The following is an 18,893-nucleotide window of genomic DNA, read 5'->3' on the forward strand; positions in this document are numbered from 1 at the left end:
TTTTTCTATTGTTATTTATTTATGGACAGCATTTTTGACTATGGTAGAAATAAAGCATACTGAGAATGATTCAGCTCAGAAATGAGAAAATTCAATGACGATCATTGATTTGAAAATGACATTTAATGATATTAATGATGTTATTGATATTTAGTTAAACATATTTCAACAAACTAAAGCATTTTGATCAAATTGTTGATGGTTCATTTGCAACTTCGTCATACACTTTTATATATTTCCAGTCAATCTATCAAGCTCACCTGAGTAACTGTTGCTCATCATTTATTTTACTACTAAGAGGACACGTTAAGTTATGCTTTGGAATTACCATTTGGTGAGGCATCTAAAACTCTCCTCTAGGTCGCACATCGGGAACAGGACACACACCGCATCTCATGACACCTCACCCAAGTGTTCCAGATGCCACAGCCCAGGGTTTCTCCCAGACTTAGCATAGTGTTTGACACGTGGTAGAGTCTTCATAAACATTTGATGAATTGATTGAAAGTACAAAAATAGATTCTCAAGTATTTACTACTCAAAATTACGTTTGGAAGTACTTGAAAGTGAAGCAATCACTTTCATGAAAATAGCTCTCTCTATAGCTTGGCATGAAAAATGTTAGAACACGATGACAAATAGTAGAATCAAAGGGCCTGCTAACAGCAAAAGATTGGCACCCGTTATCTGCAAGAGGTTTCACTTCGTTTAGATAATTACTATTACCAACACTGTGGACATTCTTACTAGTGAAACCTTAATTAATCAACTATAAAATACAATCAAAAACCCTGCAGTGAATTGATGTGTGTAAGTGCTCAATAAGTGTTTGTGATCATTCCTGAGGTTATTGCCAGGCTGGCTTTGCTCTTTTCAGAGGTGGAATGCCACTCTGATTGCCAAACGTCCATGGCTGTGTCAGCTGGACTGGCAGTGTCGATTAATGTGTGACCCATCCTCTGAATTCCTTTCATTCCAAAAATTCTTTACTAAGAAGTGCAATTTCTTGGAGAGTTCATGTGAATTGAAAAATTTCTAAATTGTGTGTGTGTGTGTGTGTTGTTTGGTATAATGCATAAAATTGAATAGAACAAAATTTACTGATGTTTGGAAAATGATGTCTTACTTCAAAAATTTGAACAGCAATTAAGTGGCACAATAACTTAGGGAAAAAAGGAAGCTCCATACCCTCCAGGTTTCCCGATTAAAAGGGGCCCATCTCTAAGTTGAGAGAAGATGTCAGTCATCACTTCTCCCATTTGAAAATCATACGAAGCTTTTCAGAGGCACACAGGCGGGGAGGGAAGCTGAATGACCGCTCCCGTCTATAAAAGCCATTGTCTGCTTCCAGAGGAAAAGCTCTCAGCACGGCTTTGACGTTGCGCTCCTGAAATACAGCTTGAGAAGCTCTTCTCAGGGCTACACAGAGCACAAAGGTAATGCTTATGATTTACCTCGCATTTAAAAAGAGAAACAAACCAACACAAAGACCTGCTTATTGTTTTCAGACTCTGCTTTAAAGAGCCCCTAAAATATTTCTTTAAAATCTGCTTTTATTCTGCAGAGTTTCCTCCTACCACAGCCTTGATTTTTTTCTTGTGCTATCATATTCAACCATCTCACACTCGGGCTGATGGTATAAAAAGATATTTGTGCTGCAGAATCTTTGCCTAAGTAAAAATATAATTGAGTAGAATACCATAGATTACATTTACCATAAATCATACGACCTAAACTACATACTCGGTATAGCAAGATACAGATGCAGACGCCAATTTGATTTTGATGGTTCAAGAGCTTTCCCCCCGACTGGTTGCTGGAACTGGCTCCCAGTGGCTTGCAACAGCTGATGGTTAAATTTTCAGGAATGGCGTTGGTAGCTTGAAATCAGTCGTGAAGGGAGTATTTATATCACAGAAACCAGCAAACTTACAAACCAGCCCTTTTGTTCTCCAGAGAGTCCAGTGTGTAAACATTAACCAGCATACCACTACCTATGTGTACATACACACACACGTGCACACATGCACACTCAGTGACGTTTGTATGGTTGGGGGTGAAAAATCCAACGATTAATATTCAATTGGCTGTTAACATGCTCTCTAAAGCTATGAATCAAGTACACTATTTTCTTCAGAGAAGTAGATAAAGGCGGGACAAAAGACGAGTGTCTCGTAGAAAATTTATAAATTGGTTTTAGAACATACAGTTCTAGACTTTCTCTCCAATTGAAAACATGTTCAGTCAAAATGAATAACTGGTTTATTATCTTAAACAAGGGCTCCATTTACAACTGAGCAACTGTCTTCTTTTGGGGGAAATTTCTTCTAAGATCCTTCCTCTTGCGTCAGAAAGGAGCCCAGACTTAGACTCGGTTCCCATTTACTGTGTGACGACATTTCTTGGCAAAGCAAGAGACTCAGCGTGCTGTTCTGCCAGTGCAGACTCAGCCTCAAGGCACTGTAGCTCACGGAGCTCCCGGTCACAAGGCCTTTATTGTGCCTAATGTGACACAAACAGGGAAGCAGAGAGGCAGTATTGGTGGTGGTACCGAGAGTTGCACACACTTGCTGCCTGAGCAGTTGTCTGCGGCAAGACTGGGGAATGCCTGAATTAGCTGACGCTACCATCTGTTGTGCCCAAATAGCCTTTAGCACGTAAGACGGATTCCTCTCTTCTGCCCCGGAGCTCACGGGGTAAAAGGGGTTGAATTTAGAGACATCTAAGATTGATACGAAGACCAGCACAGTCCAAGGTTCTCTCACAAGGCTTCTTATTAAGGAAATTTCTGAGACGTAGGTCATATTTCTATCCATTCACATTATTGCTTTTCACATGGCCAGCCCTGAGCGATAATAACTAGAGCTCATCATGGTCTTGTATAATTTCACTCTTTAATAAATCAGATTGCAGTTACGACACAAAAAGCATGTAATTAATATGGGAGAATCGCACACTCATGATTGATCGACACCTATAATTATATGATAATTTGGCTTCTTATCTTTAGTAAAAGGTTTTGAAATTTCATTTTTACAGGGTTTGAAATAAAATTATGTGGTATGTAAGTACATTTTGTAAACGTTCTGTTTGTTTTTGAGCAGAATACATATTTTCTGTGTGAGAGAGGGCACATGAAGTTCCCTCACATGACCATGGTCTCGACCTTTCTCTAGTGATTGCCGTACTTTGAAGACTTACTGACTGTCTTTCCTTCTAGATGGATTATTTCCTTAATAAATCTGAAATATCTCTCTTTGTCCTTTTTAATGTCTTGAAATCTACTTTTTTTGCTATTAAATATTAATATATCAGATTTCTTTTTGTTAATATTCACCTATTACAGATTTTTTTCACCTACTGTCTTAAACCTTTTGTGTCCTTTTGCTTAAATGGACCTTTTATAAATCATATAGACTAGATCTAAAACTTAACTGGGCCAGCCCGGTAGCACAGTGGTTAAGTTTGCACGTTCTGCTTCAACGGTCTGGGGTTCCCCGGTTTGGATCCCGGGTGCAGACCTATGCACTGCCTGTCAAGCCATGCTGTGGCAGGCGTCCCACATATAAAGTAGAAGACGATGGGCACGGATGTGAGCTCAGGGGCAGTCTTCCTCAGCAAAAAGAGGAGGATTGGCAGCAGGTGTTAGCTCAGGGCTAATCTTCCTCAAAACAAAATTAATTAATTAATTAAAACTGAACTGTATCTGAGAATGTTTGTCTTCTAAGAGGTAAATTAAACCGCTCCCATTTTCGAGATGCCTGAGTTTGGCGATTTCTGCCACGTCCTGTCTGGTGCTCTATTTAACATGCGTTTTATTCCTTGGTGTTTCCTCTTCTACTTATTTTTGTGTTGATCAGTCATTCTGTTTTCACTTCAATCCACAGTTTGGAAGTTTGATATTTTTAAGATTATTTTAGGAGTTCTCTAAATTTTTGAAAATTGATTTCAAGCAAAGAAATCATAAACATACAACTTGATGGTTTTTTTGAAGATTGTATTTTTTAGAGCACTTTTAGATTTACAACAAGATAGAGCAGAAGGTACAGAGAATTTCCCATATACCCTTTGCCCCCTACTCATGCACAGCCTCCCCCATTATCCACAGCACTCACCACGCTCGATGAGCCTGCACGGACACAGCACTATCACCCAGAGTCCGTAGGTTACAGTAGAGTTCACTGCTGGTGTCGTACATTCTATGGGTTTGGACAAATGTTTAATGACATGTGTCCATCATTATGGTCTCATACAGAGTATTTTCACTGCCCTAAAAATCCTCTGCATTCTGCCTATTTATCCACACCCCACCCCTCACTGGCAACCACTGATCTTTTTACTGTGTCCATAGTTTGGCCTTTTCCAGAAGTTCATATAGCTGGAATCACACAGTAGGCAGCCTTTTCAGATTGGCTTATTTCACTTAGTAATATGCATTTGAGTTTCCTCCTTGTTTGTTCAAGGCTTGAGAGCTCATGTCTGTTTAGCACTGAATGATATCCCAAAGTCTGGATGTACCCGTTTGGTTATCCACTTGCCTGCTGAAGGACATCTTGGTTGATTCCAAGTTTTGGCAATTATGAATAAAACTGCTATACACATCTGTGTGCAGGTTTTTCTGTGGACATAAATTTTCAACTCCTTTGAGTAAAAGCTAAGGAGCATGATTGCTGAATCAACGGTAAGAGTGTGTCTAGTTTTGTAAGAAACCTCCAAACTATCTTCCGAAGTGACCGTGGCGCATTGTTTTGGCTTTGGGCCTTTCTAGCAGGTGTGTGGTGGTATCTCAGGGTTGTTTTCATCTGCAATTCCCTGATTACTTATGACGTGGAGCATCTTTCCGCTTGCTTATTTTCTACCTGTGTATCTTCTTTGATGAGGTGTCTGTTAAGGTCTTCAGCCCATTTTTAATCAGGTAGTTTTTTTCTTATTGTTGACGTTTAAGAAGTCTTCAACCTGATGATTTTTCACACCCAGGTTAAGACTGACATTGCTGGCATCCCAAGGTCCCCTGCACCCCCTTCCAGTTCTAATCCCCTTCCCGAGAATAACCGCTACTCTGACTTCTAACATACAGATTAGTTTGCCTGGTTTTGAACTTGATATAAATGGAATCAGGCAACATCTTTTTTTTTTGCTGACATTATGTTTGTGAGATTCATCTGTATCATTGCATGTAGTGTTTGTTTATTTTCATTATTGTATAGTACTTCGTTGTGTCACTATGTCAAAATTTATCCACTCTACTGTTCATAGACATTTGGATAGTTTCCAGTGTTTGGGAATCACATATAACACAGCCATAAATAGTCTAGCACAGTCTTTTGATGCATGTTAGTACTCATTTCTGTTGGTTGTATTTCTGTAAATGAAACTGTTGGATCATACATGGATCATACATTATACATTCAACTTTGGTAGACGGCAGGTTTCCCAAAGTGATGATACCAACGCGAACTCTCACCACAGAGCATGAAAGTTCTAATTGCTCCGTATCCTCCCCAACACTTGATATTGCCTATCTTTTTCATTTTTGCACTTATATTTTAAACCTTAAAATTTTAACACATATTTAAATATAGTTTATAAGTAATGCTGGGTCAATCCTATCCATAGCACCCAAATACATTTTTTTCTTCCTCTTCCTATATTGAGATCATTTGGGTTTTTAATTACATATTTTATTATTATTACTCCTTACAAACAATACTTAATAATTACTAATACCTGTTTTTGTTGTCACTACTGATTTTTTTTCTTAAGTAAATTCCGCAGTTAATCTTTCAGAGAGGGTATGTGAGAATTACATTTTAATAACTGAAAATGTCTTTATTTTTGTCTTTTCATGTAAATGACATGAAATTCTAGCTTCAAAATTATTTCTCTCCTTAGGGAAGGGTTGTAAAAGTGTACAAACCTTCAGATATAAGAGCAGTAAAGTTGAGGATCTAAATGTATAACATGGTGACTGTAGTTAACACCATATTGTATAGTTGACGCTTACCAAGAGAGCAGAACTTAAATGTTCTCATACAAAAAAGGGGTAAAAATGTGAGATGACAGACGTGTTAATTAACTAGATGGGGGATCCTTTCACAACATATAGGATGTCAAATCACCATGTTGTATACTTAAATATCTTACAGTTTTGTTAACAATATCTCAATAAAGCTGAAAAGAATTATTTCTCTCTTAAACCATCAGAGATATTTTTCCATTGCTGTGTATTTATCTTACCACTGAGAAGTTAAATGTCATTCCAATTCTTGCTGCATGATACGTAATGTCTTTTCCTCTCTAAAGGATTTTCAGATTTTTTTGATGTCCTGAAATTTCACTATGATGTGTCCGGAAAATAGATCTTTTCATTTATTCTACTTGGCACTATAAAAATTTCTGCCTTCTTAAAGTTCTGAAATTAAAAGAAAAATTGCAAATATTTCCCCTTTCCATTTTCTTTGGTCCCTCCATTTGCATTTCCAGTGAAATTTTTTAAGTCTTTTGATCTATCTTCTTTCTTGGCCCTTTGGTGCTGCATTGTGAGTGAATATTAAAGCTGTGTGTGCATTTTTGCATGTATATAATTAAACCCCACATATATATCCTTAATCTCAAAAACGATTAACACTTTCCACTTTACTGATCTATTTTTACACGCATACCATGTACACATATATGGAAAATATAATAATTTTTTTGCTGAAGCATTTTAAAGCAAATTCAAGACATCTTATCACCTCATCAATAAGTACTTAAATATTTCTAATAGGCGAGGACGTTTCTTTTCAACTTAACTACAGTACCATTACCACTCTTAATGATAATTCCTTAATATCATTTAACATGTAGTCCATGAACAATTTTCTCTGATTATCTACACCAGTTGGTTTGTTCAAACGAGAATGAGTCCACATAGTGCATTTGGTTGATTTGTCTCTTAATTCCCTTCATTCCATGACAGTCCCCACTCATTTCTGAAATACTGTTTGTTTATTGAAGAAATGAAGTCATTTGTCCTGTAGAACTTCCCATATTTTGGATTTTGTTGATTGCATCTTTGTGGTATTGTTTAGCATGGTTTTCTTGTCACCTGAATTTCCTTAAACTAACATTTAGATCTGGCTGCTCAGTGAGATTCAGATTCAGCTTTTGGCAAGATTCGTACATGGGTCGTATTAGTGTGCCGTGCGAAGGCAGTTCCTTCTCTCTTAGTGATGTTAAGGCAAATCGGTTGGTTCAGGTATTGTCTGCCCCATCCATCCACTATAAAGATGCTTATCAAGCTGTTATCTCGTATTTTAGTAGCCATTAATAATGTTGTATTAACCATTATTAGAGGAGGAAAATATTGATTTTTCTAACAATAGAGATGATTATTCTACAAAGGAGAACTTTTCCTCATCAACTTTTTGTTATCTTGAAATAGTTTGTACATAAAAGACAAGATAAATGCTAATTATTTCACAGTTTTCAGAAGACAACAATAATGTCTATGCATAGAATTGTGGAGTTTTAGTATGAACTCATGGATTTTTACATGTTTGACGTGTTTCTATCCATTATAGTCGTGATTCCTTTTTGATGTTCAAATTTCTGTTCTTTAGCCAATGTGAGTCAAAACTGGCTTTGCGTCTTTTCGAAATGACGTTAGTCATCCCTGACAGCTTCCCTGCTCTCTAGCACAGCAAGATGTCCCGGCTTATCTAGTGCATTCTCTGCCCAGGCTCATACTGGGCATTCTCCAAAGAAACTTCGCTCCTTTTCCTTTTGGAGAGAAAAGGTGTTTGGAGACCACAGTCGGGTACTAGGGTACTCATCGTTATGGGTTGCCATTGCTCCCATGCCTTTTCAGCAGACAGAGGTAAGAAGTGTGTGCCTATGGATATTTCCAATCCAAAAGGGATTTCTACTGGATATTTTTATCTGAATATTATAGAGTTTTTACTTAACTCCTTTAATTTTATTTTTTATTCCACTAAAATCTTAATTGTTAATAACATTACCATAATTTTTATTTTTCTTTCTTATTATGCATATTTAATTATTCCAAAAAATAGAAATATTATTAAAATATGTATATTTTATTGTTCTTTTCAAATAACTATATTTATAACGATTCTGCTCTTTCTCCATGGAAGTGGCATCATCTTGTCTTCATCTCGGAACGTTGCACTTTATTTAACTTTCTTTCTTTTCTTCCATTAAGTTTATTGCTTCAGATGCTATTTATCCTGCCTTTTTGTTCTTGTTGCCTCACTCTAATAGTGCTGGTTTTCCTTTTAAAAAGCAATTCTTACCTTATTGGAGATTTCTTTTTCCCCTGTGGGTACGGGAGCTGTGCCTCTTGCTTCAGCCGATCTTGAGTAACTGTGGGGTCGAGGCAGCACCTTTACCGCAGGGCGTGACGTGCCAGGAGCTGGAAAGATTCCCCTCTTCCTCCAGAGAAGCCACCTGGGTTTCTGCATCTCCTCTGAGCGCCTCTGCGCACCTTGCTGCCTGTGCGGGTGGCCCATCGTCCCAGGATTGGCGCCAGCCACCCCAGCCGTCTCCATCCATCGCTCTGATCACCGTCCGGAGCGAGATCATCGTTGGAAGGTTCACTCACTCTTAAGCTTTCCTCCTTTGTTTGCATCAGGTCTCTCTTTTGCCTGTTTTGGGTCATGCTTCTGTCTTCACTTGAATCAGAGCTACCTTCTATCTTTCAGAAGCTGATTACTTCTAGTCCTCTGGTGTTTCTCCCTGGTTTTCCTTTGGAAATTTTAAATGTACATTATATATTTACCATATCATATGTACTTAAACATATACGTTATCATATGGAAACACATGTAATTATATAGAAATATATCATATCGTATTACATAGAAATATATTATAAATTATGTGGAAATTTTAAACATATTTTCAACAATTACCAAAATTGTGGTAATCTTGTTTTGCCCCCACCCTTTTTTTTCTGGATTGTTTTACAGCAAGCTGTATGCAGTTCAGCTTTCTTGTCTAAATAGGCCCCTCCAGGCCGTGTAATGGGGTCCCCAGTGATCTTCCCCTAAACGTCCTCCTCTTCTACACAAGACTCAAGCTTGAGAGGTGGTTGGGCTCTGACCCTCCTTGAGAAAGAACACTTTCATCTCAGGCCCACATGCAGGTTTCTATTCTGCATAACACATTACCACCAATTTAGTAGCTTACAGCAGCACTCATTCATTGTTTCGTGTCCTGCGGATCAGCATTCCGGGCAGTCTTGACTGGGCTCTCTGCTGAGGCCTCACGAGGCTGAACCCAAGCGTCGCCTGGACTGGGGCCTCATCTGGAGGCTCTGAGGGAGAATCTGCTTCCAGGTCATTCAGGTGTTGGCAGAGTTTAGCTCCTTGCAACTGCAGGACTGAGGTCCACATTTCCTGGGTGGCTGGCAGCTGGGGGTCCCTCGCTCTCACTCCTGGAGATCTCTCTCCAGACCTTGACATGGTCCCTTCCATCTTCACAGACAGCTTCAAAGTCCTTCAAATCCTTCTTGTGCTTTGAATCTCTCTGGCTTCCTCTTCTGTCACCAGCCAGGCAAACTTCTTGTCTTTAGCGGGTTTACGTGATTCGATTAGGCCCATGCAGACAGCCGCATTGTGGTTAGCTCAAAGCCGGCTGATTAGTGACTCAGCCACTTGTGCGAAATCCCCTTGCCATGGAAGAGAACAATCGTAGACGTGCCTGCTCAGCACACCCATAGGTGCGAGGACTCGGGCAGAACATCTTCAGAAGCAATCTTAGAATCACGCCTACCATGGCTGCGCTCATTTTTACTTGACTTTTGCCTCATTTAATGATGAGTTAGCTTTTAAAAGTCTCCTGAAAAACGGGCTTCTGGTGGAACCTCCCCTCTGGCTTGAAGGTTTGTCCATATATATCAAAATTTCAAATTATGCCGTAGTTGAGACATACATTTAATATGTAAAAAGATAAGTACACATTCAAGAGAGCTTTTGAGTGTTAATATGATTCTCCCACTTGGAGAAATACTTAAATCTTCCTCCATAGAAACATTTAGCTCTTTTTATGACATAGAATTTGAAGAGAAGACTATTGTTGAAAGAAATGTTCAGATAGTCACCGAGTGTCTTGAAGTATGCACAGAAAAGTATTTTCTAAATCCTTTCTTTTCAAAATGCCAACAGTTCTTGATAAATGAAAGGTCACGTTAATTCCCTTGGCATTTAAATCGGCACGTTTAACGTGATTAGTTGACATGGTATTTAATCCATGATTGTGCCTGCGTTCTCCTATTATTATGTGAAATACTGATCTGGATCCAGAAGAATATTAAACAATTATTAATTGATTCTGATTATGCTAACCTCTGCAATTAGTTCTCTCCCATTAGTTTAATGAAATGAAATAACAACTTTGCTTTTATAAACTACAACCTACTTTGCCTGTTAGCTTATGCTTATGAAAAATAAAGCTTCAGAAATAGTCTTGTGATATAGATGTAATAATAATACAAACCATTTCCAGTGTGGAAGCTGTATGGCCATCTGTGTCCAAAGGACAAAGTTTTAAAAAATACAGTCGTCCCCTCCTTATCTATGGTTTTGCTTTCCTTCATTTCAGTTACCTGCAGTCAACTGCGGTCTGAAAACATCGAATGGAAAATTCCAGTAATAAACAATTCGTATGTTTTAAATTGTGCACCATTCTGAGTAGCATGATGAAATCTCTCGCTGTCCAGCTCTGTCCGTCCTGGGACGTGACTCATCCCTCTGTCCCGGAGATCCACGCTGTAGACCCACCTGCCCCAGCATCACTTAGTAGCCAAGTTAGTTATCAGATTGACTGTTGCGGTATTGCAGTACTGGTGTTCAAGGAACCCTTATTGTACTTACTAATGACCCCAAAGCCCAAGGATAGTGATGCTGCAATTCAGATATGCCAAAGAGAAGCCATAAAGGGCTTCCATCAAGTGAAAAGGTGGAATTTCTCAACTTAACACGGAAAGAAAAAAAATCGTATGCTGAGATTGCTGGATTTTATGGTAACTTTTATTACAGTGTATTGATATGATTGTTCTATTTTATTATTAGCTATTGTTGTTAATCTTTACTGTGCCTAATTTATAAGTTAAACTTCATCATAGGTATGGATGTATAGGAAAAACATGGTCTCTATAGGGCTCAGTACTATCCACTGTTTCAGGCGTCCACTGAGGGTCTTGGAATGTGCTTCCCGTGGATAAGAGGGTATGACTGTACTCAAAAACCATAACTAATGCATTTTACTTATCATCCTTGGAACAAAAATCAGAATTTGCAGTGAACACTCACTTCCTAAAAAAGTGGCACCAACGAAAAAATCCCACAGTCACGAAGCTCTATGGAACGTGTACTTTGGCGAAGTTTGTGTTGATGTGCACCTGCAACGTGTCAGAATCACTCACTACAGGTGTACAGATGCAGCGTACACAGCAGCCTGTGGAACCAGGGGACTCTGCTGGGAAAGACCCAGCGGCAGCCACCTGCTCTTCCTCGCGTTTGCTGAGCAAATTCCTCTTTCGGCTTCCATAGCTGGGACGCCTTCCGCTCAGTGCAAAATCACTTTTTTTTTCATAAAAGGGACTCTTGGAGTCACTTTGATCTATTCACAATGATCTGCTTGATCACGCGCGTGTGTTGATGGTAACAGCACCCCCTGTGTGGTCCTCAGCTGCTTGGATCACACCGTGCCTGGCACTTCTGCACTGCTGCACAAGAGCAAATAGGAAATCATTCTTGCATTGACTTAAGAAAATAGTGAACACTTTTTAAAATATTTTTAAAACAATATGATTGTTTAGATATTTATCTTCCAGATAAGTGATCTATGTAAATAAACTCCATAATTTCCTTTTTAAAGGAAAGAAGAGAGGATATGAAAGGGGAGGTAGCTCTGGGAGAGATACAGATGAGTTGGGCCCCTTGGCCACAAGACAGTCCCTCCCTCTGCAGAGCTGTGTGATTTAATGAGCCAGACAACCCAAGACTCCACTACTGGAGACGCTTTTGGGTTAACATGTGTATTCCTTTAAAGTACAATCTTGGAGTCTTATATTTCAGTCAGATTATTTTCATACTAAAACATGATTATGAAGACTTTCAGAAAAGAGAGATCTTATTTGAGAGGTCTGAAGAAGCTGAATGGAGAAGAGATTGGCAATATTGGAGCAAGGTGGCCTCTGTGAGAAAGGTGGGGTGAAGGGCTGTGGTTAGGAACCCAGCGGGGCTGGGGGGTGGTCTGAAGAGGAAGGACACAGAGACACTTGGTGAGCACTGCAGCAGTACCTATGACCAGCACTCTGCCAGGAAAAGAAGGGGAAATGCCTTCCAGCCCTGAGCATCGCCTTCAGATCCTCTCTGCGCACCAGTCCTCCAACGTTACTGATGGTCCTGTGTTTGTACACCACAAGAGGAGTTGAACAGATTTTGGGGGGCTGGTTGATCAGCTAACCATCATTTACAGCTCCACTCTTTGGGGAAATGCACACCAAGTACCCCAAAATAGGAACTCAACTTGTTCTAAGAAATGCATATTAGGAAAAACTTAAAATCTTTGTAGAAAACACACAGAAAGAGAAAAAAAGTAACACAAATACATAAATAGCTTGCATAAATTTTTTGTCCTACTCATACAGTAACGCAAATTAGTTAAATCTGATTGCTTTCCCCTTAATTCTCATCCAATACCATTGGATACTCCATTGCCAGGAAATGGAGTTTTTCTTTGGGGTTTAGATCTAGGCAAAGGAAAAATAGTATTTCACTGCATGGATATCTTTTCGAGTCTTACAGGCCAAGACATAGAGATGCAAGGAAAAAAAAAAAAAACTTGGAGCAGTGTAAATCTTAAAGGTTTGCTGAAGACCTAGTGGGACCTCAAACACGCTTTTGGACAAATAGGCTCAATGTGATTAACTCAGGGGGTTTCCCCACGGCCGACTGGTTAAGTTCGCGTGCTCCACTTTGGCAGCCCACGGTTTCACCAGTTCGGATCGTGGGTGCAGACATGGCACCGCTCATCAGGCCATGCTGAGGCTGCATCCCACGTAGCAGAGCTAGAAGGACCTCTAGCTAGAATATACAACCATGTCCTGGGGGCTTTGGGGAGAAGAAAAAAGAAAGAAGATTGACAGCAGATGTGAGCTCAGGTGCCAATCTTTAGGGAAAAAAACGATTCACTCGAGTTAAATGGTAGGTAACAAGGTGCTCCCCTCAACTTTATTTCTTTGGGATTATGCTATAGAAGATGGGGAAAGGACGCTGAAGGGACGGGAGGATTGCTAGTCGGTGAGTTTGAGGAAGAGGTCAACGGAGAGCGTGGAAGAAGGCAGGTTCAGCACGTCTCACCTGATGCATTACCCCAGAAGGAGCTAAAGGAGCAGAGCAGGGAGGGAGGGTTTTTATAGGGTTAGACTTCTTAAAGTAATTCAGTGTTGCTCTTAAGGGCTTAAAGGATCTTGTTCTTAAAGGGAATGAGAAACTGAGTCATAAAATGACTTAAAATACATTTCACACCCTGAACCGGGTCTTCCATTTTAGACAAGTTGTATACTCCTCAGTCTGTCTCCATTTGTAGATAGAACACACTGAATTGGGTCATTTGTAAGAGGCCCACAGCAGTGTCTCCCCATTATATAAAACCATAAAAATTCTTTCTGGGAAAGGCAAGCCTGTCCTTCGACATTTCAGTTGTTGGATGTTGTGCTGGATTAGATTGCAAAGATTACATAATCTCTCTGAGGGCCGCAAGCTTTCATCCTCTCAGCTGGCACAGAAACAGCTAAGCATTGTCAGACAGCACTGGAACAAATATGTGGGTATGTTCTGTCACTTCATTTATACCACAAATCCTTGGCTTCTAAAAAATCAAATTGGTTTATCCTTCCTCCAAGTAATGTTCTGTCACGATCCAAGACTGGGGAAAGTAGGATTTGATTTCAAGAGTTTTTAATCCCTTGAAAGAAGAGCTCTTCAACAGGATCAGGACTGTGGAATATCAGAGTTCAATAGGTCTTAGAGTTTTTCAACTCTAAGCTCCTCTTTTTATAGATGAACCACTGAAGACCAGAAAAGTATTTGTCCAAGTTCACACATGTAGCTAATGGAAGAAGAGAGACCAGATTCTGGCCTTTTGAGTCTCAGGCTTCCAACACTTGAATACTAAAATGAAAATAGTTAAACTCAAGCAGAGGTGCTATCGCCCTCAAACCTGGCTGTGCAGTAAAATCACTGAAGGGATTTTTTTTTTAAGTGAAATTCCCAGATCCCACCCTGGACAATTCAGTCAAAATCTCTGGGTGGGGACACCTGGCTTCTGTATTCGTTTTAAAGTTTCCCAGGTAAATACAATGTGGAACCAGTTTGAAAGCCACTAGTCTAGAAAAAGAGCCAGGCATCTTTAGCTGGGATGACCACACATCCCTCTTTTTCAGCATGTTCTTGGTGTGCATCTCTTGTCCCAGGTCTAATTATTAAAAGGGACCCCTTTCACTCTCAAAAGTGTCCCCGTACGTATGACAAGCTGTGCCCTATCTTTAATCCTTCTGACTTGTAAGCATTGAAGTAACATCTCCAATGGCGAAGGCAAAATTCCCCCTAAAGTGTTAAAAAGCTAGAGCTAGGAATCCTGGTGCCCAAAAGGAATGAACCTGTCCAGCTACTCTGGAATTCTCCCCTTGAGAAAGAGACATTTCCTGCTCCATAATGATTCTTGGCTTCCTAAGCTTAACATGGCAGTATAGCCAGGTTATGAAAGAATTCGAGAAGGCTATGTGTCCAGGATCTGCCTAAACTTAGTACTATGAGTTCTCTATTTCCCTATTCAAGAAATTACAATTTATTAATGTTGGATACATGAGGGGGTAAAGGAATCCTGACACAAAACCAAGGTATGAAGGAAAATGACAAGGCCTGTGACATATCCAAAACATTCATGTGTACAATTCAAGGGATTACTAAGTTCCTGCATGGTTTTTTATATTTCCATTTCTGTTTGTTGTTGCTGCTGTTGCTTATTTTAGTCTGGATATTTTCATTTGCAAATAACAGAAACCCAATTCAACTAGCTTAAAGTAAAAAATCTATATATACTGACTTATGTAACTGGGAAGGGAAAGAGTGGCCCCAGCATCAAGAGTAAATACATCCAGACCAGTTTATCCAGACTCTTTCTGTCATGTACCAACTCCGCTTCTGTCTCAGTGTGGGCCTCGTTCTCTCCTCTTGTTGGCAGACTCCACCCACATGATGAGGAGGACCGCTGCCAGTGGTCTAAGATTCATATCCTTCCAGCAAGCAGACCACAGAGGTAAGAGACAACCTTCCACCCTTGTCCCAATAGAAATATCCCAAGGAGTCTGATTGGTTGGCTGATGTCGTTGTTACCTCTGAACCAATTTACGTGGCCAGGGGGATGGGTGCTCCTATTGGACAAGACTGAGTCTCATTCCTATCCCCTAATATTGGGGTGGAGAACAAAAGTTTCCATTATACGGAGTTGTGAAGGGTGCATGGGAAAACTTACTATATGGCTAAAAACAATAACTATCACATAATTTTGCCACCATCCTCATAGACGCTCAAAAAGCAGATGCTTCAATTCAATAGATTAGTAAAGGAAATCTCACAACAGCTTTGGGGAAGACTTGCTTGTTTTAAAATTGAAAGTAAGAGGATATGCTGGATAGAAAGTGTAAAGCTTATTTTCCTAAACGCATTATTCCAAATTCAAGGTGTATTAAGAATGACCTTTCTTCGCATAAGTATCTGCACCTTTATTGGGAGGTTGCTGTTAGAAACACAGTCACACCCCAATGAAAGAAAGCGACTGAAATCTCTCTTTTATTCTAATAGGACCCTGAGTGCAGATGGAGGAGCGTAAAATTACACAGGAAGTCTAGAAAAGAATGAAATCCAGACCCAGCATGTCCTAACCCTTCTCTGACCCTTAAAAACAAAACCTTTGCAATCAACACTTTAATGCTTTACATTCAAGTATCAGGTGGTAGCAAGAATTTGTGGATTATGGAAACAGAGCCTGAAATAAACAGGTCAACAGACAAGAGGCATGACGTTAAGTAGTGGACTCTCTTCCCCACAAGTTTTAGAATATATTTCTTATCCCTTTGTCTCCAAGTTGGGGCTACATTCAAATGTGAAAGAAATAAATATTGATGGAAGACAGATGGTGAGCATTTTAATATTGCCAGTCCAAGAGAACGAAGTGCGATCCCATAAGCTCCTCTCCAGTGTAATCTCCATTTATTATAGATGTTTTACTGTTTTCAGTTCTCCTCCAGGAATGCACTTTCAGCACTTTGTAAGTATGAAAGTGTAAATGTAAATCCACAATTAATTCTCAAAGACAAAAGCTGGAGCACGAGGAAGTTGGTTTTTTTCTTGGAATCCCAGCAAATTATTATGGAGATTAGAGACTGGACGCAGAAGGAGGATATGCCCTCGTCGGTGTAATGACACTGGTCAGAGAAGGACATGTTTTTCCAAACTCAGCTGCTAACTACCCATTCCCGTGCTACAGGGAGCACATTGTGATTCTTTTGAGCAAGGTTTCTCCAAGTTTGAGATGTGAGTGTGAAAGGTTCATTACCCGGTATCACTCCATCCTTCCTGACTTAGACTCTCTGGAGTAATTCTTAAACAAGCTACACTTTAATAACTACTTCTTTACTATTGATCAGTTACTGGTATAATATACACCGGCTCCAATAGATCATTGTTTTTCCCCTTTTCACTTGAATCTTAATAAAAACAATACATGATTAGTCTCATGTTCCTTAAGGAACTTAGAAAAGCATTCCTTAAGCAGAGTTGAGCTTATGCCCAGCCTGCCTCAGGAACACAGACAAACTGCCTCAGGAACACAGACAAAGGTTCCCCCATGGTTCCTTCAACAAATATTTACTGAATACTTATTATGTGACAGCATCTACTTTCTATGTTGGGGGTGAAGCAATGAACAAAACAGAAAAAATTCTGCTTCCATGAACTTTACATTTTAGGTGAAAGAGAGGTATCTAACAAGATATTTAAAAAATGAAAATATATTATAGCAGTTTATATAGTAATACTCACTAAGGAAAGAGATAAAACAGTCTACAGAAATAGGCAGTGAAATTTAGACATAGAGCTGATTCCCCAAGAGCAACAACGGGAGCTTAAGGTAAAATATCTTTAACATACTAAGAGAAACATAGCTGCCAATGTAGGATTTTGTACACAGAAATATCATTCTTTGAAAATGAAGTGAAATAAGTACATTTACTGGTAATAAAAAAGTGAAAGTATTCAAAGTCAAGATCAACTTCCAGTAATGGTGGAGAAAAGAGTGAGTCCATGATCCTGCAACAGATAGTTATAAAACACGGAAAACTCTTTTGGGGGCCAGCCAGGTGGCGCAGTGGTTAAGTTCACATGTTCTGCTTCTCAGCGGCCCAGGGTTTGCTGGTTCAGATCCCGGGTGCGGACATGGCACCACTTGGCATGCCATACTGTGGTAGGTGTCCCACATATAAAGTAGAGGAAGATGGGCACGGATGTTAGCTCAGGGCCAGTCTTCCTCAGCAAAAAGAGGAGGATTGGCAGCAGATGTTAGCTCAGGGCTAATCTTCCTCAAAAAAAAATAAATAAAACATGGAAAACTCTTTAAATAAAACTGTTAAAATTCACTAAGAAATGTCTAAAAGTATAAATAAACTCAAGAAAACTGCACTGGAAGGGCTAAAAATTTTGAACTCACTGCATGAAAACAACAGACTCAAATTGAGAACCTACACTCGCCAAAGCCCTGGCTGATAGCTAAACTACTCACATGTTAGGAGATCCCAGGGGACACCAGAGAGGGGCAGGTAGGGAGCAGAAAGAAATCTATTCTTTAAATGTGGAGTGAGGCCAAGCTGGATATGTGAATTTGATTCTCTTCTTAAATGAGTATATTCTGAATTGAGGGAAGATCAAGGAGCAGAAAATCTAAAGATCAGAAGACAGAACCCAAAGCAAACAAGTAGTAAATTACTCATATCCTTGGAAGCTTCTCTTGCTTTTTTGCCCTGTTCCTATGTCTTTGCACTGCTTTGTAAGCCTGGTCTTCTGTGGTTTCCCCTATGTTTGAAAAACTTATCAGTGAGCCAAGTATTTAGGCATATAAGGGGCTCCCCACAGGGAGGATTATCATGTCTATAAATATGCGCAAAGAACTGAAGGAAAATATGGTATCAATGAATAAACACATAGGCAATCTCAATCAAGAAATAAATACTATTGTTAAGTGATAATTCTTAAGCTGAAGAGAACAAATATTAAAGCTATGAAACCTCTAGATGGGCACTAAAGAGACTAGACATGGCAGAAAAACAAGGAGAACTTAAAGACAGCAATTGAAATTACCCAATCTGAAAAACTGAAAAAAATAAGACTGAAGAATAGTGAATAGAATCATAAAAATGTCTGCGACAATAAAAACAGTCTAACATATGAGTAGTTGGAGTCACAGGAGATGACAGAGAAAAAGGAGCAGAAAGAAAATCTGAAGGACTAATGGCTGAAAATGTTTAAAATTTGATGAAAAACTTTAATTTACATATCTAGAAATTCAACAAACCCAAGTAAGAAAAAACACACAAAAAACACCACTCCTAGATACATCACAGTCAAATTGGTGAAATTCAAAGATAAAGTGGAAATCTTGAAAGCAACCATAGAAAAATGAATCTTATATAGGGTAATAATAAGATTAAGAGCTGACTTCTTAGAAACCATGAAAGGTACAAGACATTGAGATGATCTATTCGAAGGACTGAAGGAAAAATGCTATTAACCAAGAATTTTAAGTTCAGTGAAGCTTTCCTTTAAAAC

The 18,893-nt window shown here is 39.3% G+C and overlaps 1 long non-coding RNA gene across 1 annotated transcript; it reads left to right on the forward strand.

Annotated features, from left to right (window-relative positions):
• The first annotated feature begins 1,210 nt into the window (after positions 1 to 1,210).
• On the forward strand, positions 1,211 to 18,548 carry LOC139076256 (uncharacterized). The gene is made up of 2 exons (XR_011527671.1): positions 1,211 to 1,436; positions 15,256 to 18,548. It is a non-coding gene; the product is annotated as an uncharacterized lncRNA (long non-coding RNA).
• The last annotated feature ends 345 nt before the right edge of the window (positions 18,549 to 18,893 follow it).

The sequence above is a fragment of the Equus przewalskii genome, chromosome 15 (assembly GCF_037783145.1).
Source record: "Equus przewalskii isolate Varuska chromosome 15, EquPr2, whole genome shotgun sequence".
Classification (NCBI taxonomy): domain Eukaryota; kingdom Metazoa; phylum Chordata; class Mammalia; order Perissodactyla; family Equidae; genus Equus; species Equus przewalskii.